The 27,463-nt window shown below is 37.3% G+C and overlaps 1 long non-coding RNA gene across 1 annotated transcript in view; it reads left to right on the top strand.

The window, feature by feature from the left end:
* The window catches only part of LOC144039625 (uncharacterized), a 53,303-nt gene extending 49,733 nt beyond the window's left edge, over window positions 1-3,570 (top strand). Inside the window, exon 3 of the long non-coding RNA XR_013289499.1 lies at window positions 1,133-3,570. This is a non-coding gene — a long non-coding RNA (uncharacterized LOC144039625). The remainder of the gene's footprint in view (window positions 1-1,132) is intronic.
* The last annotated feature ends 23,893 nt before the right edge of the window (window positions 3,571-27,463 follow it).

Raw genomic sequence — 27,463 nt, 5'->3', positions numbered from 1 at the left:
CAAAGTCATATGTGGAAGTTGATTTTCAAAAAATAAAATAAAAATTAACATTGTTTGTTCAAAAGCAACACTAAATACTCTATTTAAAAATAATCAAAATTTTCTCTCATATATTTCATGATTCAGGCTTAATAGGGTTAATATTTGTTTACAAAGCAAACAAATTTTTGAAGCTATCCCAACATTTTTAATAACTATGTGGAGGTCAATTAACGCATTCATTGCCATTGACGCCTATAGATATAAAAAAAAAAACATTTATTCTATTATTCTATTCTATTCATTCTATTAGTATTTTTTTTTTCCAACTTTTGTTAAGAGTATGAAAACCTAGAAATGTATTTATCACACATTTAGAACAGAAATAAAATTTGTTATTAATCGTGAGTTAACAAGTGAAGTCATGAGATTTATTACGATTATAAAATGTAATCACCTGACACCTTAATTTTTAATAATCTTTTCTTTTTTTCTTTTTTTGAAAAAGAAAAGATTATTAAAAATTAGGAGCGTCAGTCAAAATTTGTCACGTGACTTCGCTAGTTAACTCATGATTTGATATCTGTTCTAAATATACAGTAATTTTTTTCCTAGGTTTTCATACTCTTGTTAACAAAAGTGGAAACAATTTTTAAACTAATAGAAATAGTTCAAATGATTTATTGATGTCTATGGCCGTCAATGGCAGTGAATGAGTTAAACTGAGTCACAGATTGAGATTTGTCAGACAAAAACTGATAACTTCAATGCGGTCATACAGTTCTCACAAACCCAACAATCTGTCTTTTTAGTTACCACTTTAAACTAATGAAACATTTAACGACATCTATTTTGTATACATCACATCATGGCTTTTTTTCGAAGGCACTTCTTTTTCCTTCCAAGAAGATAAAAATAATACTTTGTGCAAAAAACCCTCAGGGTTATATACGTCAAGTGTGACACTGTATAAATTTAACATAGAACAAGCTGCATTCTATTACGGGTATTTTTGCAACTTCATTTTCAAATCTGACAGGCAGTTTTGCTTCATTTAAAGCGCTAAACTGTAAACTGAGGTACAAGTCGAGGGAACATAAAAAGGGAATTTGGTAGGATGCTGCGTTATAAATAATCCTGTGCCCTCCCACAGCTGCATTCAGATGGTGAGAAGAAACACGGGAAGAAGACGGAAGACCTGAAATAGCCTCCTGAAATAGCCCCGAGCATCCTGGGAGAGCAGCCTGCCTCAGCCTGTAGTTAATTCCCACCCCTTATCCTTAAATGTGTGTGTGGTCATGTGTACGTGAAAATAGATGTTTGTGTGTTTGTGGGTGTTTACTCTCACTTTCTCCTCCCTTCTCATTTGATATAAATAAAGGCCACCCAGTTAAATTGACATGTCAAAGGGAAAATCAGAGTGAAGCAGGAATTTATGAGTAAACATTTCATTTATGCGCCTTCTCATGTTTATTCATTTATGATCAGGCTATAGTAATGCAAAGTAATGTTTCCGTTTGGTTGCTTGTACTATTCATTAGCTTGTGTATTGCCTGAGGTGTAGCTGCCTGCTTATAATGGTTGAATAGCTGTTTTGGCAGTAACGTTATTGAAAGAAGCATGGATTTTCATTCCATATTCATGACTGTAACAAGAGAGAAAAAGATCCACGACGCCACGTCTTTGTGTGGCTTTTCGATGAGAAGAATTCTGGGAGAAAGAGGGAACGGAGTTTAATGTGTGTGCGCGTGTCTCAATGCATTCCTATTTATTCCGGAGGCAAATTGCTTTAGTGACAGCACTGTTCCTAGATGCGGCCATCACTCAGGATGGCCAAGGTCTCAGGTGTGAGATGTTTCCATACATCAAGGCATCACTGATCAATATTGATTGATCTGTGCAACCTCCGTGAATATTTGCAGCCATCCCTTCCGCTCATGTGATTCTATTTACGTAATTAATATGGAAGACGTGCCGTCAGCTATAACGACTTAACCTTGCACAGAACTCTAATAAATTACAAGCAAGGAAGTTGAGACGAATGGAGTTGGTGGTTAATGCAAGTTATTCTCCAAGCAGTACAGACGAGGAAGAATTTCTGCTCACGGTGGTTTGGATCGCGCATGTCCAGCATGTGATGTAACACGACACCATCTGGCTGAACAAGTACTCTGATATCAATCTGTGGGATTTCATGTGTGAAGGAATGCAATGAAATCTCTTTTGGGATTTTTCTTGAAACTTTTCATTTCCTAAGTTCAAAAACATGAAAACAACAAGAACCAACAGAGGGAGACCGGAGGCGGGCCGCCCAATTTTCTTAGATGAAAATAAAGAAAAACAAGGCAGAGGGAGGCAAAACACAAGGCTAAATTCTTCCATGGCTAAAGCTTTGACTGCGCATTTCCAGAAACTCTAGTCACAGTACACCTTGTGGAAACTGATTCGGCAGTATGTGACAAATGATAGTATCCAGCAGAGTAAATGAAGAAAAGACTTGAATGACATGGTAGGAGGTGTAAATAATAGAGACAGGTGGAGGAAATGCAGGAAAAAAAGTGCAGGCTGAAATTTTCAGACTATCCAAGAATAGCAAAAGAGAGATTATAACTGCACTGACAGTGAACCCACTGGGTATGAGCATCGGAGTCCTGCTGGTAGATCACACAGACGAGATGATGCAGGAGAAATTGTGGGCCAGACTGATTAGACAATGAAAAAAGGTGAGACTGAGTAGTAGACATGACACAAGAGCATGGCCAATAAAATCAGGAGAAACCATAATTAATGCCAGAACAGGAACAGGTTGAACATGAACCAAAAAGCATCCATACATCCATTTTCTATAGCGCTCATTGCAGGTGTGCTGGAGTCTTTCCCAAATGATTTTGGGTGAGAGGCAGGGCTCACTTTAATTGCAGGGTCATTTCAGTTAAAGAGACACTAGTGTGTAATATTTACTATTTAGTGTCATCTAGTGGGGAACTAATCATTCATTCATTAAAGAAGAAAAAAAGGTGCAAAAAAAAATGTTCTAACATCAATGAACATAAAAAAAAATCATCGTAGGTTTAGTAATTGATAATTATATCACATAGGTCGTGTCACACCTTAACAGAAAGCTGACATGTTTCGCCACCATCTTTCTGCGACGGATACGCGAAGGAGAAACACTTCATGACTGTATGTTAGCCTTGCAGCTCATGTCGGACCCACTGAGTCCGGTGATTCGGATTCTCGCCGCTTGTCTCCCTCTGCTTTCCTCTGGCCGGCTTTTGCTAGCTTCTCCTGCTAGCCACTCTTGTTAGCCACTCCAGCAAGATCTTGCTAGCTACTCTTGCTTGCAGCTCCCGCTAGCTCATGCTTTGCGGGATGCTTGCTTGCTTGTTCACTTTAGTAGTAATTGGTGGTAGGCTTTCAAAGTGTGGTCTGTCTGCACCGTAGTGTACGTGCTTCAAAATTGTTGCACTTTATTAGTTCACCTCTAGATGGCACTAAATCCTTTACACTGTCTGTCCCTTTAATGAAATCTAATAAAATAAAACGATGAAATGAAATACATGCATTTTACGTTTACAAAACTAACAAAAACTATCATTTCAGCAAAAGTGTCCTTTCGCTTTTGGCAATTTATTGAATACACGAACCTCTGGGGTTGATTTTAAATGTATTTATTTTGTTATTACAGCACAACCATTAGCCGGAAGGCGGTTGAACAGTTGTCTACAGTTGTTTACTGTGTATTACCTAGAAGTGACATCATTTGGTGGCACCTAATAAAAAAAGCGCCACCTTGATGACGAGCCATGCTTGTGGCTGAATTGCTAATATTATTGTACTTTAGTTTATGAAATGAAAACTATTACTGAAAGTAATAAAAACAAAACAAAGCATTTTTTGAAAAACTAAAAATAATTAAAACTAACAAACCAGCACTGAAAAGTATAAAAAAAATAAAATAAATTGAAACAAAACAAAAACTACCGGTAACTATCATGAAAGAATATTAGAACCCACGGGAGCAAACATGCTAACTCCACAGATGATGGCCACATCCCCAGCATATATTTCCACAATTACCTCATTAATGGTACTGATGGAAGTCGACCACAAGCTGCCAAAACAACTAGTCAGTCTATTAGTCGGCATCTGTGGAAACATTAGCGCACATTTCCAATGAGGTATTTTTCAACCATATGTTGCACTACACTAATTTCTATAATACCAGTTATTAATCTCTTTACATGATACACATCCAGCAGTGTCAAGTTCATTTATTTGTGATGAATCATCTCACAAGAGTCTTGATTAGAACTGTAATCCTTTATAATGATAACGGTTGTAACGTTGTTGCTTTCCTGCAGGCAGGATGATAATAGGCTGTCTAACGCATCCGTGGTGGAATGATGCTAAATATAAATCTGCCTGACTTCATTTCAGCAACACCTGTTCAGCCGATTTCCAGCATCCATTCCATCAGTTTGCATTACAAACTCATTCCATGACCGTCTTCCCTGCCAAATAAATAAAGTAAACGGGGAAAGAGCTCAGATCCATTGATATATATATATATATATATATATATACATATATATATATATATTTTTTTTTTTTAATTATTACAATTATTATTGTTATTAGGCCCTTGCCTTGCAGAATGTTATCTTAATTGTAGCACTATAGCTGCATACATTTGTAGTACAACAAAGCCAAGTTTGGTCCACTGCTATAAAGGATTCATAGGGACAAAAAGACCGCATGCACCCGTTCCCCTCCACAGAGACATTAGCATTCATGAAGAGAAGAATTGGCTTATGTTATCTCTCGATGTGTTGAGGAAGGGAATTACATCAAATAAAGGCTTTTGCACGAATCAGCACACCACTACACTCAATTCACCATCTATACAGATTTGTCAAATCAAATGTTTGGAGCCATTTTTATCTCACGGACAAACAACTGTTCACTTCTCGTTTAGAATTATAGATACCGTATTTAATTTCATAGTTTAAGAAAAAGTATGAACAAATAAAAAGTCCTATTCTCTGAAAACATAGATAAGGAAAACTATCAATTGTTCCAACTGTTGTTTCCACTCTCACTAAGCACCACATGTTGTCACCTAGCAACATTGACAGCTGGCTGCAATCCGGGCAGAGATCGTAGAAATGGAGCCAGAGATTTTAATTGAATTGATGAAGCCCATCCAGCTCTGGCAGCGACACCACAGATTGGCTACTCATTGGAAGCAAAATAAAAACATTTTCAAACAATTATGATAGCACACTCACCCTCTTCTGAAACTTAAGTAATGAATTTTTGTACAGAACAAACAAACAATAGAAAAAAAAAAACTGTTTTATTTAGGGATGTTCCTTACCACTTTTTTCAGACCGATACCAGTATACTCAACTCTTGTCGTGGTATTGGAACATTATAATTATCTATTAGCGTTGGTTTTAGGTATTACACCACAAAAAAAACTAAATAAATACAAAAAAATTCTCCACATTCATGTGTGATTTCTTGTTTCATTAAAATTCTATAAATATATATATATGTATATATATATATATATATATATATATATATATATATATATATATATATATTAGATTCAAACAGATCATATTATAAAGAAGCAAATATCTGCACAATCATGGTCATTCATCACTAATACTGCACAGCATGGTAAGAGGCACAAGGGAAATCTAGAATTGATTACTTTGGGCATGTGTCTACCGCTACATAATCCAGTCACCTGCCTGTATTTTCAATCACAACAACCTCAGCCCAGTCAATCCATCTCTCAATTACAAAATATATTGTTTTTGGCTTGCTGTTTACCTGGTCGGAATCTGCATTTAGGTTCAATCTCCACTTAATTCAAATAATTATGATCAGTAGTTCCCGAAATCAACCATCATGAAATCATATATTTTCCACTTGAGCACAAGTTATGACACCCCATTTTTCAAACGGATGTTGATAGTGTGGGTGCGAGAATGGAAAATGTAGCAAAAACAGGACAGCCTACAACAAAACCCACTTGGCCACGCATCAACCATTTATCTTTCTGTATTTTACTTTATTTTCAATACACCCCTGTTTATTACAAACGTCCTTATTTGCATTTACACTTTGTGTTTTGTGATGTTGCTGCGAGTATTAATGATCAGCTTGTAGTCTTCAGCATGTCAAAAGTCATCAGTCGCAGCTCTCTTTATTTCTAGACTGAAATACAAACTTATTAAGTGAAAATATACAAGACTCAAAAGCAGAATGCTTCATACTTCTCAATTTCAGATACATTTTGTAACAAATGCCTGCAATCAAACCAAAGGTTCCTCATTGCAGGACATTCAAACCAAAGCCAGTGTGGTAATCAGAAATCATCTGGTTTGGAAGGAAAGACGAGCAGGGGAGCAAATGACACTTGAGGAAGTACCAGAATTTATTCTCCTATCATTTTCAGGCACGGCTCACCGGAGCCGGGTGCGCATTCATACAGCTGTTGCTACTTTGACAATCAGATAATTGGATGCGTGGCCACGTCGGCGCCAGAGCCCTTGACAGTGACAACGGCATTTATAACACAGAAGGGGGCGTGGACGATGCGTCGCAGATTTTAAACATTGCGTTATTAATTGCAGGAGGTGCGCGCACAGGCAGCGTTCCGCCTCTGATACCATGTCAGTCGCTGGCAAATTTGGGATTCAGCTTCAGTCCCCCATCTCGCATCAGTACATTACTCACAGGAAATCAACGGGAAAAAACATGAACAAAACCTGACTCCACAATTCTGTCTGAATTTTTATGTTAACAGAAACAAACAAACCAGAACAAAGAGATGAGAATATTACAGCAGTCCTAAAGGCTTTACACTGGCTCCCTATTAACTGTAGAAACGATTTTTAAAATTCTCCTACTGGTCTATAAATCACTGAATGGTTTATTTGCTGACTTTAAAAAGTTGAATTAACCCAGTAGGGTTCTGAGGTTTGTAATAGAGGCTGACATTTTCTCAGGAATTTGGGAGTACACTTTACCTTTAAAACAGGATTTACACATACTCACCCAAATACAAAATAAAAATTAATTAAAAAAATATATATATTGAAGAAAAAAAAAAAGAATGAGAGCGCAATGATGAAGACATGTCAAATCGGCAAAATTACCGAATGAACAATACTGAGCTCTCCAGAAAAAACAAGAAAAAACAAGAAGAAAAAACAAGATTGGGACGGGACAGGATAAAAACTTTACGGGAGTAGACGGGATTTCAATATCCATATGGTGAAAAAAACCTTGGACATAAACACACTTGCATTTGTATTTTTCTTTTCATACGCTCTTGTTTTTTAAAATGATGCAGTTGACCTCCATAATGGGAGCGGTACGGGAGTGGGAGTAATTCTGAATGGGAGCGAGATAAGACGGGAGTCGTTTTCACCGGGAGTGGGATGGGACAAGATTGTGTTTTTTATTTTATTTTATTTTTTTTACTTTTGTCCAGGACTGGGACGGGAGTGAAAATCCACTCTAGTTTGTAGACTTGGGTCAGTTCGTGGAGCCCAGAGTTCAAAGCAAACATGGTGAAGCAGCATCTGGCTGTTATGCTGCACACAAATGAAATATGCTGCCAACAGAAGTGATGCCAGCCCCAAATATAAATTATTTTAAATGCATTACTCACTTGAGAGCAACAACCAAAAAGTTGTATTTTTTAAAGTTAAGTTCAAGTTGTAACTCTGTCTTATTGTGGGCCAAAATAAAAACTGAAATGTTGAAGTAATACAGCATGAGAATATCGATTTCGGTCTTCCTTCTCGCTGTATGTTAATTTGCGCTTGTTGTGCAGAATAATGGTGGGATTTGCATTAGTAAGAAGATGTGACAATCAAAAATGCCCTAGAATAAGCAAATCAACATCTAGGCATTTGCCACGAATCAATGCAGCGCCCACTCAGCTCTTCATGAACTGATGAGCTCGTCGAGGTACAATATGAAGTTCCCCGTGTCCTGCAGCCACCGCGGCACACGCAAAACAACATTTGCATTTATGGATTTTCTCCGAGCGCTGCATTTTGTGTGTCATGCTCTTGCTTGCGGGGATTGGGATTCCTATTCATAGTCTTTATCCATTTCATCTGCAACAATGCAAGCCTTTGGATTAACCCAGCAAACAGTGAGAGGCAGGGAGCATGGGGCCTTTACATCAGTCACCTTAGGGCACTTTTTTTTTTTTTTTTACTTTATAAAGAGCAGCTACAGGGGTATGCTTCTCATGTACTGTATATATTTATGCAGTATAGACAATGCAATTAACAAGATTATCAATTCATAGCAGTATAGTCAGCAATAGTCATCACTGTAGTGGTACACGGGTACAACCTGACAGGAAGAATAACTGGTCAAGTACAGTTCATCCATCCATCTTCTTAACCGCTTAATCCTCACAAGGGTCGCAGGAGTGCTGGAGCCTATCCCGGCTGGCTTCGGGCAGTACAGCCTGAACTGGTTGCCAGCCAATCGCAGAAATACAGTTCAGTTGTACTTAACTTTTTAAATTCAGTACATTTTAATTTCTCATTATTTAAGAACAGTTCTTTTTATTTTTTCTATAATTAAACACAATGCAAATGTTCAAACCGCATGATGTCGCAGTGATGTAAGATAAACATAAATATACATTTTAGGAATAAAACCTCACTCTCGTTTTGATGAACACTTAAGGCATGTATACACCAATCCGTCGTCAGCAAATGTGACCGTCGGCACGTCACGCCGGTAAAATGATGGAAATACACACTGCAAAAAACAGACACCGACTATTAACTCATTCACTCCCAGCCATTTTCACTGAAGCAACCCCCTTCGCTTTTGGCTGTTTTACTGGATTTTGACAGATTTTGCAAGCCCACGGAGTGTGTTCTATTGCTATAATGAGATGGAACCTACCAAAAGAAAGATTAGAGTCTCTTCTTTCATCAGGAAAAAAAGTATATTTGTATCTGTTTCCGTTTTGCAGCAATTAGCATTTGAATATAGCTAAGTTTCATCATTATTTACAAATCTGTTTAAAACAGTGGGGAAAAACCTTTTTGCAACATGGCCCTGGATGACCTCTTATACTCGGCTGCCACCTGCTGGCCGTTTTTGTAATAACTACCATAGCTTTAAGCATTCTCTTCAGTTCAGAGGCTGCATCAAGTCCTTCTGTGAGCTCTAGCATAAACAAAGCAAACATAAAAAAACATATAAATACGTCTTTGGGAGCAAATGAGTTAAGTACCTACTGCGCATGCGTGTGAAGTAATACCATCGGTGTTGGTAGTCACTATTCCTCATTGTTTAAAAAAGCAACCGGATAGCTCTTTATGGAGGCGGCATTTAAGACGTAATTGTAAGTTGTTCATCCGCATTCATTACTTCCTGTTCTTCCTCCATGTCACATATCCGTGTTTAAAAGTATATTCAAGGATCTTCTTGAAAAGGAGAAGCCTGAAGTCCTTTTGTCACTTTTTAAAAAAATCACTCGCTCTCAGCCATTTTCAAAGCATTGCCGTGAGATCGGTGGAGCTACAACAATGAATGGCAGAATCCGAAACTCAGAGGCTACATGCTACAAACACTCGAATTGCGCATGCACAGCTAGGAACGAGCTCACACGACATCATTACGGCAGATTGATTTTTGGGATCAGGAACCATCGTTAACTCTTTGACTGCCAGACGTTTTCAGAAAAGGGATGCCGCCAGTGCCAGCCGATTTAAGCATTTTGACTGATCCTTCAAGGTCCACAGAAAATGTTGTGTTTGGACTATGGAAACACAAATGAAAGATTGAACTCTCATCTTTCATCAGAAAAAAAAGTTTGTTTCTACCTTATTCCGTCTTTCAGTAATCAACAATAGAAAATGGTTAGTTTCACCGAAATGCTCTGTTTTGAAACAAAAAAACGGAGAAAACAAGCTTTTTGTGAAACGATATTATTTCATGCACTCTAGTGAATTGTACACTTCTTTTTGTCCATGAATGATGCCACAAACACCTAAATAGTGCTTTACTTCTGTAAAACACTAACACCAACAATGAAAAAGTGTTTTTTCATAGCAAAATAGCTTCCAACTTCGGCGTCAACCTTGGAGCCACCATCATCATCGTCGTCGTCATCAATGTGCTCTTTAGCACTGGTCGATGCTTTTCGTCTTTGAAAAAAATGCTCAAGCGTGAGCTGCTTGCAACCGGTCGCCATTTTCGCTTCCCATCCCCAGCCATTGTCCCCTCTAGCTCCGCCTCACGTCTTCTACTGACGCCTACCCAATCTTGTCAAAAGAGAGTCATCGCTGCCATCTAGGGGCCAAAAATAGTCATTAGGCTAACTAGATCTGCTTGAAATTTTCACCACAGCTGGCCAAGGCTTTCCTCCACCCGTTTCCCCAAAAAAATAAAATAAATTGGAGAACGTCTTTTAACGTCCTTGGCGGCCCTCCGTAGGTTTTTACTAAACGTCATTTAACGTCCTTGGCAGTAAAAGAGTTAAGATGATCCACCCGGAAGATGCAGTGACAAAAGATTCTTGAATACACCTTTAAGTTTCCATTAGCTCCACTTTGTCGTCCGTCAGCAATGAATGTCCGTGCGGAAACATAAAATATTGGTTCCAGTATCTTCCGGGTGGTGCAAATATGTTTTTTAAAATTACTGAACAAAGTATTTTGTCGTAAATTTGGACCTTAGCGGGGAAAATTCAGGGTACGCCGAAATTCGAGCTACGTCACCAGCGTAGGAACGGAATTTGTTCGTAACTTGAGGACTCCCCGTATTTAGCTCCGATAAACGAATATAAACCTATATAGTAACTTAATGCTTAATAAATCAAAGTGGACATCACATTCGTATACTTATAACCGCACCGTCTTTATTCACGGTGTTTTGAGCCTGCCAACATAAAGTAGTCTAGACAAGATCAACTCATTCTTTGTTTTAGTAGATCAAGTGCCAACAGTGAATTTTATGTTTTGAGACAAATATAAAAAAATAAATAAAACATCCTATTTTACAGTTTGATGCAGATATGTAGGTGGACAAATTATTCACAAGCCTTTAATTTATGATGATTTCAATGTTGATTAGAAAACATATGCATAAACAGAAACCAGGAATCTCTTGCACTACCTTAAAGCAGCCATCCTGTTTGCCCTCCATTGCGCCTCATCATTCACTGCTGGCACTGCTTCCTTTCTCCTTGTCAGTCCTGCCCTCAGGCCGGCCACCTGAGATCCTTCGCTTCACCACCCTCAAGGCCACAGGTATCCGCTTGGGATATTCCACCTGGCTGTCCCATACAACCCCCAGGCTGTCCGCCTGAGGTCTCCTTGCTTTGTCCAGCGCCCGGGAAGCCCATTAAAGCTCCCTGATGCTATCCTGATCCCCAGCTATTTGTCCCTAAATCAACTTTTGAAAATATTTTTTTGCTCCTAGTAACATCCAAACAAGTAACCTTGACATCAGTAACACTAGCTAATGGATATTATAAATTACAATGTAATTAGGAAATATAGCTGAAAGTCAGGGACAGAGCTGGGCCTTAAACTTGTTACTTTAAAAATTGTATCCTACTACGGTTATTAGTTACCTGTTAAAAATGTAGTTAGTAATATAATCCAAGTACCAAAATAATAAAGTCCTGTAACTTGATTACTTTTAATTACTTTTTGATTACTTCAATAGCAAATATGATTTTTTTTTAATCAACCAAACAAACAAAAAATGCCTATTGGTACCACAAGATGGCAGCAAACCACTACTAAAATCTCTTCTAGACACTTCACACACAAAAAAACTTGAAGCTTCTCCTCAACTCAATGCAACATGCTTCCTTGGCACCAAGACTTCACAAGGTGGTGCCAAGGCAATACTTGTGTGTTAGACAGGGCTTTGGCCTGAGCACAGAAAGAAAATGAGTTTTTCTGAGAATAACAGAGGACAGTCATGGGGCATTATGATTTTCTAGGAATGTTGAATGAGTGATTTGAAAATGTAAACAATGGATGGGTATTTATAGATACAAAATGTTTTGATTTTGTTTGGTTTGTATTGGTAATTTCCTAATTTTCATGAGAAATTATTAACATGATCAGGGTTTTCACAATCATTAATTATTCAAAATAACTAGGGCTGTGACTAACCAATCATTTTAGAACTGATTATCTTATCGATTATTCCATCAATCAGTAATCACCCCAGAATTTTTTCTGTCATCCAATCTTTGTGGTCGAATTTTCCCCCCAGCCCCAATAATAACAAAAAGGCAGACTTAAACACTAAATCGGTTTAAGATGTGCTGTAGGATCGATGACCTGTTATAAATCAGAGATCCACAGTATGAATGGAGTTAGGTTCCTCATGCTACCGAACTTAATTCAACATTATATATAAATAAACAACTATCAAAATACATATAGCATACTGAATCTTGATGTGTTATTATTATTGTTATTAATAGTTATTGTAACTTTTATATTTTCTGAGAATTATGTTTTAAAAAAAAACATAAAAAAAGACATGTCGGGGCACAGAGAAACCATGTGAGGAAAAGCATTCAAGGTGCATAATACTCATTGTAATCTCAGTCTGGTGCATATAGTTTGTATTGCACACCAGACAGAAACAGTTCACCCCAATGTAGTCATGCAAAAACAGATGTCAATATGAAAGGGCACCCAGGAAGCTAATTCTTTAACAGTTCTCACAACATCTCCTGTGAACCATCGGCAAAGCTCAAGTACTAAGAGATGAGCTACTGCTGTCCATTATACATTTCAGGTGAGTCTCAGAAGGATGAGAAGAGCAAAGCATTGTTTTTCAAATTGATATCAGGTGCTGATTTCAATTTCTGCTTAGTTTGAAGTTGCAGGTGCGGTGAACATTATAAACGGTTACGGTCACAGATCACTGCTACAGGCGCGGTATTATTTCGCTTCGGAACTAAACACCGCTCGCATGATTATCTCAAAATGTAAGCGTTTGTGCTAAGGAGAGGCGACAAGTTGCATCTCAATGCAAATCATTCTCCGCCTGCCATTCAGCCGCAGCTGAGGTGACGCTCGGTTATATTGGCAAGTGAGACGGGGCAGGTCGATGAGGATTTTAACTGCATTTTAAAACGGGTAATGGTGGCCTTTATGTGTGTCATTGTCACTTACCCAAAAGTCACGGCTCTTAAGCGTCGCCATCCATCACCTGCCTGCCTGCCACATGCCTCCCTTTGCCAAACGGATCCACTTACGTTCTGTTTGTTTGTTTGCTCTCAAAGTCACTTTCATTTATGATTGAGCTGGACATTCCTTCATTTACAAGCAGTTTTCTTACATTTTTCTTTAAAAATTTGTTTCCTCAAAACACATTTGTGCTGAGTCATCAGCCCTTGATACAAGAACAGCCCGTATGGACGTTTATGACTACACCAGAACACTTCCCTTGATAAACTATGACACTAAAACATTAATTAAAAAAAGAAAACCCATGAGAGATAATATAAAATTTATGAGTGAATCACTGCCCTCTGTTTTGCTTAGGGCAGTTTTCACCATAAGGTTTTAATGATCAGAATGGTAAGTGTGATGGAAGTGTGCTGTTTAGCTTCAATAATTAAAAGACTCTGCATTAAGGCCTTCCAATCACAATCACACATGGCCCCCAAAACACACACACACACACACACACACACACACACACACACACACAGCTTTTAACTTGGCCATAGATCAGGTCCTTATTTATGTAAATGGAATCTCTCACGGAAACAACATCTCAGTCATTATAATTACCCAAAAGAAAGATGATCAATAATTCATCCATACTACTTTGCAAATAAGGATTGGATGAAAATATGATAAGCAATGACTCAAAAGCTAATTAATAGATTGCATTACAATAGGATACACTAAAAGACTAATTAATAATTTACCATTCGGTACATGTCTTTGATTTTTGCTGTCTCCATGGTGTACTCTTTCCCCATCTGGCCATCCATTTTCTTATTTTATTCAGGATCACAGTGCCGCCCTAACCCATCTGACTTGTCATGTTAATCACTGAATGTGCTAGGAGTAAAAAAAAAAAAAAAAAAAAGATCCCTTAAAAATCAGTTAGAACTACAGCTGTCAAAATTAACCGCTTAATCGACAAGTAATCGATTATCAAATTAATCGACAACTATTTTAGTAATCGAGTAATTATTTGGAGCCATTTTTATTTATTTAAAGTTGTCCAAATCCTCTGGTTTCAGCATATCAACAGTAATTGTTCACTGATTATCTTTGGTGTTTAATTAAAATAAGACATTTGCCAATATCTGTTTTTACTTTGGAAAACAATGAGCAAACCGGTAAAATAGTACAACATCAACCCCCCCCCCCCTTTTTTTTTTTTTTAAAAAAAATCACTGTACAAATACGAAGAACGAAATAAACGGCAATCACTGGTTAATACAGTTATCAGAGAAATAAATGCTTTTGTATTGCAAAATTAAAATTAATCCAATTTGTCGATTAATTGATTGATTCATCTGTATTAAATATTAATCTATTAAAATAGAATATTAATCTGTAAAAATATTTGATAGTGACAGCACTAGTTTGAACCACAAACAATACCCATGACCTTTGTTTACGACAATCATTAAATGGTGTATTTTATGCATACAAGCAGAGGTGGGCCTGTCAACGAATTTCGACGGTCCATCATTTGTCAACAGCCGGCACACTTATTCGTTATTGTCAATCCGTCGTTATTTCTAGCCAATCCAAACTGTAATCATCAATTTGTCATTGTTATTTCTTCGGCAATCACTAAATTCTAGCTGCATTTTAATACTGTCAGTAAATGTATTTTGTCAAATACATTTTTCAATAATCTATTGACAAGAACCGCCTACGTATGTTAAAATGAAAACAAAGAATCGGGAAGTACAAAATACTTTTTTGCTCATCCACCATGTATTTCAGAGTGGACTGTCTGCGTAGTTATAGACATATAATAACCGGCGTAGCGAGAAGTAAATCCAGCTGTGGCGATCTTAGGTCGCCACTTGCTAAGATCACTTAACTTGAATGGGGTTTTCACGTTATTTTATGTTTCTACAGTGAAAATGCCACAGTAGGCAGCGTACGGTTATACCAATAAATACGACGGGAGTCCGTCAGTTGGGACTGATTCACGATTATATCGACGGACGAAAAACTCGCTTCAAAGTTTCCCGTCAATCGTCAACAACATTCCTCTTGTCAAAGTTTCCTTCTTTCTTGCATGTGTTTAAATATAACATGGTGCAGGTGTTTTTTTTTTTATGTTCCTTACTTATATATTTTGGATATTTGATACATCTTATTTATTGACTCAAGATGTGAAAAAGTTTGATAGTCTTCTTTCCTTTGTGTGTTTCTGGTCGGTTCCCAAAGACCTGATGCAAGTTGGCACAAATGTTTTACAAAGGCAACGTCAGAAACAGAATTCCATTGTACGCCTTGCAGTGTCTGAATATTTTTTTTCCAGGCCCAATTATTTTGTTATAAGGAGACATTTTTTAATGAGTCTCTGGCAGGCTGGAAGAGACTACCACACATGCTGAGCAGCTGTGCAGCATTACAATCATCCAATGGTTCTGTTAAAAACTATTTTAGCATGTGAACGCTTCAATAAAGTTGACTTCTCAGTGTATCAGTGGGAACGGAATGAAGCCATTTGATCTTTGTGGCAGCTTTGTAGTGGAGGTGTTTAGTCGCCCCGAGCGATTGTGAGTAGTCGTCCAGAATATCTAACATACCGCAATCAGGAAAAAGTACTTGCTTAGTATAAGTGTACGGTCAGGATTTGTTATATTTATACAATTAACCATCTCAGGTGGAAGGGTTTGCAGGTCAAATACTTAAAGTCACACAAAGACTCAGATTTCAAAGCGCCATGACGATTGTGTTTTGGTTGCAAATATTCTTTCTTTCTTTCTTTCTGTCTTTCTTTCTTTTTTTTGTTTTTAGTTTTTTTCTCTGGCGAGCTCAGTATTGTTCATTCAGTAATTTTACCGATTTGACATGTCATCATTGCTCTCTCTTTTTTGTTGTTTAAAAATTTATTTATTTATTTATTTATTTATTTATTTATTTATTTTTTTATTTTTTTATTTTTATTTTTATTTTTTTTCCGTTTCATCCAGTTTATTTCCTCATCAGAAAACGCAACACATTAAAATTAAAAAGGAGTAAATAGGATAGATTATTTCTTAATACGTTGAAACTACCCCACTCTATGCTAGGGTGTAAATAACTCAAATCGATATAATTTATTTTTTATTTTTTTATTTATTTTTATTTTGTACGTGGGTGAGAATGTGTATGTGCATGTGCGTGTGTGCGTGCATTCATTAGTTCACCTAAAACCTATAAAAAAAATCCCATACCGTTCACCTAAACCGAACACTTCCAGCCAGAGTCGTGAGGCCGTCAGGAGACCCGAGGAAGGACCAAAGAAGGACCAAATAATTTTCTGATGTCGTAAGTCAGTATATTATGGCAAAAGGTCACAACAAGCACTTTCCTATGCATGTTTCGTCACCACTTTGTTTTAACATTTTAGTATTATAGTTTTTTGTTCTACATGCATATTTATAATAAAGATGTTAATGTTATATATGTTACATTGTTGGGGGGGGGGGAAATGCAAAGTTTATAGTATTTAACCTACAAGTATGTTCAAACATATTTACAAGTACATTTGAACATATTTACAAACACGTTTGAACGTGTATTTAAATACGCTTGAACTTTTAAGTACGTTTGAATGTATTTAAATACCCTATAAACGTATTTACAAATACGCTTGAACATATTTAAATACGCTTGGACATATTTAAAGGTATTTAAAGACCCTATTAACGTATACACAAGTACATTTGAACATATTTACAAATACGCTTGAATGTATTTAAGTATATTGGAATGTATTTAAATACCCCGTTAACGTATTTACTTGTAGATTTGAACATATTTACAAATACGCTTGAACGTATTTGTCTGTTAAAAATGTTTGTCGACTCCTTTGTTTTAGTGCGGACGTGGTTTGTGTTCGGTAGACATTTTTGAGTACTTTTGGAGTGTACTTTTGCTACCATGGGACCGAAAAAGACCCCACAAAAGGCTAGTGTTAAGCCTAAGAAGACATTGAAGAAAATTACGGTCGAGCAGAAGAAGGAGATCATCGACAAACACGAACGAGGTGCACGTTTGTCAGCATCAAGTGAAAGCATCAAGACCATGTTAGCAAAGTGGAGTGATGTGCAGGATTTTGTCGAACAGTACCATTCAGAAAAGACTGTGGCTATGAGAATCATCAACATGATGAATGATAATGTGATGCCTCAGTTTCGTAAGACCTTACAACTCAGAAAGCAACAGGTGTCAATTAAGAGGTTTTTAGTCAGCAACAAGGATAAAGAGTCTCCTAAGAAGCAAAGAAGAGAAGCCCCACCGGAGGACTCTCCTTCCTTACAGTAACTCCCTCCCTCCTTTCTCCTCCCACTCCATTCCATCAAGCCTTCAACTACTGTACCATCACAAAGGCAAGCTGCAAGTTTTGCAAATAAAAACACTTTATTATACAGTACAGTGTATTTCTTTAATTACAATACAATAGCACATTTATTATACATAAAATAAGGTATATTTTGTGTAGTTTTAAGGCTTTTTTAGTAGAAAATTGTGTTTTATGAGGACCTGGGAACGGATTATTCTCATTTCAATGGTTTCCTATGGGAAATACTTGTTTGGAAGACGAACTTTTCGGCTCACATACTCTCTGTGGGAACCAATTAAGTTCGTGAGCCAAGGTACCACTGTATTGGGCATAAAAAGCTGGAGGAGTGTAAATGCACCCGTTCATTTATCTCTGGGAAAATAAAGCTCTCGCTCAGCTGCAAAGAAACAACGTCAACGTTCTTCACTTAATTCCAAGTATTGGATTTATTTTTTTTTGCACTGGGACTCAAAAAGGCTGCTTTAAACAAGCACAAACAAAGAAAAGCTCTGCACTTCCAAAATGACCCATTGCTGGATATTAGCGACGAGGCAAAGAGTGTTTGCGCAACTGTTTGAGAGTCTTTGTTCAGTGGAGATAAAGAGTGTGAAACAAAAGGCATCACATTCGAATGGCATAGCAACTTTCATCCATCACACTGGAGGAATGGATTTAAATTGTGTTATGCGTTTTGATCCGCGCAACACAGCAACACTCATTTGGACATTGTGTGATTTCAGGCATAGTATGCCTGTGCTTAGAAGAACTCAAAGGTAGAGGATATCTACAAGAATTTGTGTGCGCACACGCTGTATACTTATTCTGAGGCACTCTCATTTACATATAAAGCATCAAGCCCACAGGGAGTAAGTGGACTTTAACAGTGAGCGCTGCCATTTCATGCTGCGGTGGATACTTGAGAGCTGCGACTTCTCAATCGTGGCATTGAAATCCATATACAAATGACCAACAGCCATCCGTGTTCTTCGAGTAAGAGCACATTCATCCCGAGAGAGTATAAAAAAAAACACAAAGTCGCGTTATGAATAATCGGCGTTTTAACCCTGGAGAGCCCACGTGGTCAAATTTGGCCCCTATAAATTCTGCTACTCAAATAACAAAGACCTTTTTTTTTTCTTTTTTTTTTTACAAATTTAACTTCAAAAGTCCAGAGTGCCACTTCTGACCCCTGCATGGGGCCATCTAGTGGATGAATATTGCACTTGCATGAGCCAGAGTGGTGGTGACAAGATGGATAAAATGCAACAAATAAAACAAAAAAATTACATTGTTCAAAGTAGCTGTATATTTGATTGATTATTTTCTTAAATTCTAAATAGTTTACTGACAGTTTTTGTTATTCAGATTTTTCGAAATGATACCCCTAAATCCCAAAGCGTCAAATTTCGCCCTAATCCTAAATTAGGGAATAAATTGAAAAAAATATTGAAAAAAACATATTTTGGTGTTCAGTGAACTTATAGCAGTCATTTAATGTATAATTCATAATTTTCCAAAGAAGAAAAGGGTTCTTGGGTTCTCCAGGGTTAAAGACATATGCCAAAATTTGTCCTCTGTTTCTTAAAGTGAAGAGAAACGTCTACATTTTATTTTACACACATTCCACCAATTTATTTAAAGAGCAGCTCCCACCTTCCTAACAAGTAATGTCAAATTGTTACCCAGAAAATGAAGACACTTTTGCATTTTCATAGAATGATGATATAATCCATCAATGTCAACTTAACCTGAATTGCAAATTATTTACAAATCCAGAATGAACCGTTTTTTTCCCTATACAGGCAGCAGGGCGGGAGATTTATAGCGATGTCATTATTCTAAACATAATCTTAGTTTTGCTTGTGTTATTTATTGGTGATTTATAGTCATCCCATTTACTTGTAAAACCAGACAGAGCAGTATGCTAACATCCACGGGACAACTGATATGAATATATAGTTGAGAAGGTTTAAGCCGTGCGCAGATGTCATTTGACTTTGCAGCTGCAGTTTTGTCAACACTACTCAGCATAGAAAGATACTGATTACATGGAAACATTTACATCATTGCAGCAAACCATGAAGAAGCCATTAGCTTCTCGTGACATTTTTTCCCCCCAAACTTCAATTATTAAGCTATACCACTACTATTGTCATTATTACGATAATCATGACCATGAGGGCCTACAAGTGAAGTTGCACTGATTGGCATCGTGCTTTGTTTTCCAACTCTTAGAACTGAGTAAGGGGCCCTTAAATCGTCTTGAGTGAAGGGATGCAGTGTAAACTTGGAGAAATGTTTATAAAAGTATCTCAGGGAGAATACTTAGTATAGCAAGGACAAATAAATAAAAAAAATAAAATAAAATAAAAATAAAAAAATTAAACAAAATAATACAAAATTTAAATAAATAAATAAATAAATTAAAAAATTGAATAAAAAAAAAATAAATAAAAAAAAATAATAATAAAATACAGTTCTGTACAATTCTGCCTTGACTTGCCATCATGTTATCGTAATTCTGGCAAACAAAATACCAACTTCTTGTTGAGGAAGTGCAGTAACTTGCAAAGAGGTGGAGTGGAACCAAATTGCATACTGCAATGGAGTCAGGAGTAAAAATAAATAAATAAATAAATAAATAAATAAACAATAAATAAATAAATAAATAAATAAATTCAATTAAATAAAAAAATAAAATATATATTTTTTTTAAAAATGACTAAAATACAGTTCTGTACAATTCTGCCTTGACTTGCCATCATGTCATCGTAATTCTGGCAAACAAAATACCAACTTCTTGGTGAGGAAGTGCAGTAACTTGCAAGGTGGAGTGGAACCAAATTGCATACCGCAATGGAGTCAGGACTCAGTAGGCTGCTCGATAATAGTCAGGTTTCCATCCAATTGTTTTGATTTTTTTTAGGTGAATTTACTGAAAATGCGCAAAGCGTTCATGCGACTTATGCCCGTTTCCATCTGTTCTTCTTTTGCGAATATTGAGAGGAGACTCCGCCACTGTAGGCGGCGCTATACATCATAGAGATGTGTGATTCATCAGTAATTTAAGAGAAGAAGAAGAAGACCAGGTGGCGACTGCACCGTGCGATGATGTCGTATGAGTTTGCTTTTGTAGTTCTTGATAAACCGTAGCATTTCTTTGCTGTTTTCCATCTATAGCATTAATATTCGCTTTTTTAATTAATTCCAAAAAGATTTCTGTTTCGTCGTCCCCCCCAAACATACCTTACTTTATCGTCCAACATTGCTTTGGGACTACAAATGTACGTGTGATGTGTATCCGGTTATTCGCAAAACCTGCACGCTTCAAAATCCGTTCCCTGGAAGCGTAAAAAAAAACTTGTTTGCAAATTTTGGGCTCTTTTTCCAATTTTTAGCGTTCCCATTTTGTTTTATTTTCGCATTTCTTGAAAATCCGAACAAAAATGGGTGGATGGAAACCCAACTCATGTCTCCAGACTTTTCCACGGTTGCCCACAATGTTGGTCATGGGACAAGTACAGCATTCTACTTAAGGCCAAAGATCAATTTGAAGACCTGATAGAACCAAATGAGTACTGGAGATGGTCAAAAGGTTGTCATGTCTGCTGTTTTAGTGACCAGAGGCCACTTCGCCTTTGAGGCTTGAATAGTCAAGACATCAACCATCCTCTAGTTGTTCGAGAAACAGCATTCAACTGATTAAATGACCAGGAAGGACAAGGAAAATTGAGTTCAGAAATTGGAGTGGAGAAAATTTGCCATGACTACGGTTCACAACTTCCGTACTTCTGGTGGAAGTTGCTTCTTCTTTGTCTGCTTTACAATAATAATAATAATAATAATAATAATAATAATAATAATAATAATAATAATAATAATAATAATAATAATAATAATAATAATAATAATAATAATAAGTGACGGCAACTTGGTTTAGGTTTCCACAAAGTGCATTAATCCACCAGGATTGTACCTTTGGCTACAATGTGACGCGTGAGTCTGGTTAAGGTAAACCCTTGTAAGCTAAAACGAAGAACCTTGACGTAGTTAATAAGCGGACATTCCGTCTTCTTCCTGTGCTGTTGTTGCTCCGCTCACATTAAATTCCTAGCACATCCAATAATCAGAAGCTCTGTATTTACTTCATTTTGCCTACAGTATATATCTTCCCGTTACCTTGATGTTTTCTTTAAAGGCTTTAAAAAAAAACATACCTGACCTTCTGCAAACAATCATAACTTCTACAAGGCAAGCACTGGAAACTTTTAAGGCACGAAATGCAACCATCATTCCAGACACTTAACCATTTCAAGTAAAAAATAGAACAAGCAGCTTTTCCAACAGCAGAAGACAATGTTGGAACTCTACGACTGCAGATCTTTCACAGTCAGGACTTCTAATCAAAACACAGCACAGAAAATATATTTGTTTAAGACTTGAATGACATGCGCATAAATACAGACTGCAGCAATTTACACTTTCCATCACAGAATTATCGGATCTAATTGCTGCATTAGACACAAAATACTATTCATCCAACTAAATGGGGATTTCTGGTGCCATTAAGAGCTTTATTTTTCGACTTGAAGGGCAAGGACTGCTTGATGTCAGCTCCTTAAAAAAGTCAAAAAAGTCGAATGTCTGCAGTTTCCCAACATTTCCTTTTTACAGTAGCGTTTTGCATGTTGACAAATTCCTTTCGTTAGCGCTGCTGTGGTTCCAGCCAAGAACACACTTGTGATCTGATTTTGATTATGAAAATTCCACAGATCATCTGGGGTAGGTTAGCTTTCTGTAAAAAGGCGTCAAAATGAAACTTTGCCTTTTAGTTTTTATGCTCCACATATCTGGAAATAACTACTGGCAAGCTTGAGGTTTGTTGCAATGATTTCTGTACTTGTTCTCCTTCCAAGTGCCTTTCACTGAAACAGATTTGTGACAAATAATTCATATTTATCACTGCACCCTAAACTTCACTCCCCCTTTAAATGAATTCCATCTTATTTTCTCATTTCTATTTTATGCACCTCTATGAAATGTATTTCGTTGCTCCCTTTCCAAGTTTTATGTAAAGGGTTTTGCAAATTACGTTGTTGTTGGACGTTGTATAACAGGAAAATGTTGTCTTTCCTCAGTGGGTGTTTGGTTGCTCATTCATCATGCGTAACCATGTTTGTGAGAAGAATTTAGTAGGTAAATGAATATGCTTTGTTATTCAGTCGGTGATCTCTTCTGATACGTTGCTTTGGTGTGAACAATTGCTCAAATTAATAAAATATTTGATGAGCTGTATGCAATTTAAATTGTAACGAACAAATGAACATATCATTAGGAACATTAGATCAATTGAACTCAAGTATGAGCCAACACTAAAAGTAAAAATCTAAAAAAATATATATATATACCGTCACAGTTGAGAGAGCTGTCGATATAAAAAACTTAAAATGAAGGCAGACGATGTTGAACAAAGGAGTGGCTATAATACAATTTAATAATAAAGTATATATATTGTCATGACTGGGGTCTTGTTGTAATTTACAATAAAAAGAAGGGGTCAACGAATGAACAGAATGTACTGCTCCTGTCACTAACATCTAACATGAAACACTAATGCCACCTAGTGACATACCTCAACAGAAATTGGCTCAATGTATTATGACTCTCATTTGAACTTATATGTTACCTTCAAATAACTTTATGAATTACTATAAAACTACTGTATCAGTGAACTAAAAGATACAACCATATGTGTGCAGTATTAAGTGAACACATTTGTCCATTTTTATGTTAAGGAGATAAATAAATAAAAAATCTATATTTTGTTGAATATTTAGAACAGATATGAAATGTGCGATTAATTTGCAATTAACCCTGAGTTAACTCAGTGAGTTTACTATTAAAAATCTTAATCGACTCACAGTCCTAATATATATACATTTAAAACTTTGCGGAGATTCTAATGGTTACAGAAATGTTATGTTATTAAAAAGCAAAATACTATTATTCCTAATCCTAACAATGTTCCTGGCCTGCTTAAGCCTTCGTGTGTTTGTCCACAGCTCTTGGAATGTGTACAATAACATCTATCATTGTAAGCTGCATCTGTAAAAGTCAAATAATTCACCAGCCGTCATCTTCATAATAGCATCAGTTAAATGAAAATGACCTTGGATCTTGAAGCCATATTGAATCCAGTCTTGAGAGAGCTGTGCTTTTATTAAAGCTGGGCTTCGGGGAATCATGGTTGCCATTGACTAAGGGGAAGTCACTCACCCAGATTACCCTTTAGCCTTGGAAGAATACAGCCTGAACCTTTGAGTAGTTATTGCTTCCTGCCGCATACATCATACATCTATTCTATTGATTGGCCTTGCCTGTTCCAGAGCTCTAATTGTACAGCGAGCCTCGAATTTCAACAGCAGTAAAAGGTTACACACAAGAATAGAGATGCATTCACTAGATATTGATCAAAAGGAATCCACACCTCCAGCAAAATTAACGAGACAATGCATATGGATCAATACTGCTTTCCTCACACTCCCCTCCAACCCCTCTTCCTTCCGTGCCGCTTGTTTATAATCCAAATTGATAGTGAATGTTTGGATTTACAAAATCTCAAATACAAAACTGACACTATTTTTATTTTGGTATATCTGATGGTCTAGCAGAGCAGAAGAAAAACTGGTTTCATTTGGATCCGTTAGTACAGTTGGCTCACACCTGTGTTTGTTCCCCTGTGGGGGTGCTCTGATTCAACTGGGTGGCGTGAGCAAGGAAGTGCACACTTGGGAGCTGGTAATCAGCTCCTAGTCTTAGGCCCCGTCCTCAAACAAATCTCGCACACACAGAAGCATTTCAAGACTTGCGTGTGTCCAAAAGAAGACGCTGAGGACGTTTAACGGCTGTAATGTATACTCCAAGTCTGGAGTGGCGCTGTAGCGCAGCCACAGGGAGTTAACGGAAAGCGTAGAAAAATCAGCACTTTATTTTTCTAACTTTATTGCAATCTACAGAACAAACATGTCTTAGCATGTGTCAAAACAACATGAAAAAGACACAGGAAAAGTGACAAGGGCGGATGACCAGCTCAGTGGCCTAGTGGTACAGTGTCCGCCCTGAGACTGGGAGATTGTGGGTTCAATTCCCGCCCGGGTCATACCAAAGAGTATAAAAATGGGACCCATTGCCGCTCTGCTTGACACTCAGCAATAAGGGTTGGAATTGGGAGGTTAGATCACCATGATTCCCGAGCGCGGCTGCTGCTGCTGCTCACCGCTCCCTCAGGGGATGGGTCAAAAGCGGAGAACGAATTTAGCCCCACTTAGGTGGGTGTGACAATCAGTGGATCTTATCTTATCTTGTTGAACGTGGGATTAAAGAAGCAAAATATTTTGCTGCAAAAGCATAAGCAAGCTAACGAGGCTGCGCAAAACGACTACGACACGGCTATCCGCCATTGTTGTTGACAGACTGACGGTTCGCAAGCGAGAATTGGCGCATACGTTATCAATCTGCGACCATTACGTCATCACTGGATTAGTATCCTACATATGGTGTCTATACGGACTGAAAGAGGAATAAAAATATTTGTCCTCTTTGTGTGTTCCAAAACTTGAAGACAGATTTAATGTAAGAAAAAACACTTTTGCAAAAATGATTTTATCTAACAGAGATCTCTGGACACTCAAACAGCCTCTAATTCATCACTTAAACAGGTGGGATTCAGAGCGTCGAAATGTGTCTCTTCCGCGTGTACAATGGCTTCTTATAGTTAAAAGACCTCCTCTCTTTTATTTGTAGACAAAACATATCTCTGGGTACTTTTCCATGAGCGATGGCGAAAACAGAGTCAGGAGTGCGTGTTCGAAACAGATTCTGTTCTCAAGGACCAAATGTGTTTTCCCACAAAGCGCTGAGAAGGAACTTTTTAGACTAAATAGTATGTCCCAGCTTAAGGTCAGATTATTCCGAAATCAACACCATCTGCTCTGCACAGGACACAAAACATTTCGACAAGGTTAATATAAAGAATTAAAATGTTAATAATGTGTAACAATGGTTAATATATGAAATGAAGAATTAAAAATGTTATAATATCTATCAGGACGCATACGGGTCGCATTTTGAAATCTTTCCACTCTGGAGTCCGGTTTCAAAAGTGATCGGTTTCAAGCTCTGAAACCGCGCCATTGTGTGGACGAACAGCCTAAACTGTAAGAAACTTGTGAGGCAAGAAGGAGCCACCAGAGTGCTTACAGCGAGCGTCGTTGTCCATAGCAGCCGCCAATCGACGCGCAATGAGTGTGCACAAGTCAACAGACTGCTATCTTTGTGTAGGAGAGGAGGCGAAAAACGGCCTCGTCATCAACGGAACAAACAAACCCACAAGTGCTCACAGCAACACGTCCTTAGTGTCGTCATACACTAGCAGAAGTCATGAAAGACAATATCAAAGCCATCAAACAACATCAAGGTGGCTGGCGACTCACGAACGGAGCTGCATATGTTACGAGGCAATACAAGCTAGGAAAGGATACGAAATAACCGTACTACCACTAGCTAGTTGTATTCAAAACAAGTCAAAGCAACTGTAGGCAAGACGGCAACAGTTGCTGACATACACCATACATACGCACGAACTTGAAGCAAAATAAATAATAAAAATAAAATACAGAGAGCCGTCGCAGCCAAGGGGTGCGGGGAACCCCGCTGCCCCGATCCACAAGATCACAGGCCACCAGTGACAGCGACGAAGAACGGCGGTAAACGCTGTGAGTGACCGCGCGAGAAGGTCAAAGAGGCTGGGTTCCGGTTACGATCCGCTTTTATACATGAGGATCACGTCAGCCGGAACCCTGGACATGTCCTTTTATGAATTCTTTCTCGAGTGACGCATGCGCTTGGGGGATTTCCGTTCTGTTTCAGCACCGCCACCTGGTTGGTTGGGAGGGACAAAAATATATACTGTATATAAAACAATTTTTTTTTCTTTTCTTTTGTTCTTCTCATTTTCACATACTAAATGAGGAAAATTTAATGAATAAGTTCCAGAGATAAACTATCAGCATCATGTCATTTCTTCGATATAATAATTGTCAGTTTTTTAGGAAGAAATGTAGGGTTTTAGTATGTGTAATATTCTTTTATTTTCTATAACTGTCCAAATCAGGGGTCTGCAACTTGCGGCTCTGGAGCCACATGCAGCACTTTAGTCCCTTTCCTGTGGCTCCCTGTGGATATTCTTTGATATATATTTTTTTTAGATAAAATATTCTTTCAATTAATTATTGGTTTGAATTAAAAAATACTGATTAAATATTTAAAAATGTCAGAGTCCAAATTTCTAAGTTGTCAGACAAAGAGAGATGAATGGTAGATAAAAAAAAAGTTTTAACAAAATTGCCTTCAAATTTACAAAACGTGACAACCAGATGTCTAAAACGGAAAAAACATAAAATGTCCATGAAATTGCCAAAAATGTCAGTGAATTGAATAAAAAGAACATATTCAATCTGCAAATGTTTTGCGGCTTCACACACATTTTTGACTTATTCATTTGGCATAAAATGGCTATTTTTGACAGGAAAGGTTGCTGACCCTGTTTCTATATAGTCAAATACATTTTAATAAATGTTAAGCTCAAACATGATACCCTTAAATATGCATAAATATGATAGTGATAATGCATATAACAGCTAGCCACTTGGCAGCTTGCTAATGTTTGTATTTGGATTTAACACTATAGTCTATTCATCATCCTGTTTAAAAATTTGGTTTATATGATTATAAGATCTTTTTACAACGTTTATATAGGCTTTTGTTGTTAAAAAAAAGGCTTTGTGTATGTTTCTGCTCAGCTAAGTAGAAATTTTAAAATAACAAACAGCGGACACGTTATTGCTTGAAA

This window comes from Vanacampus margaritifer, chromosome 19, assembly GCF_051991255.1.
Source record: "Vanacampus margaritifer isolate UIUO_Vmar chromosome 19, RoL_Vmar_1.0, whole genome shotgun sequence".
Lineage (NCBI taxonomy): Eukaryota > Metazoa > Chordata > Actinopteri > Syngnathiformes > Syngnathidae > Vanacampus > Vanacampus margaritifer.
Note: the sequence above shows the minus strand (reverse complement) of the source record. Positions and strands in the feature narration are given on the sequence as shown.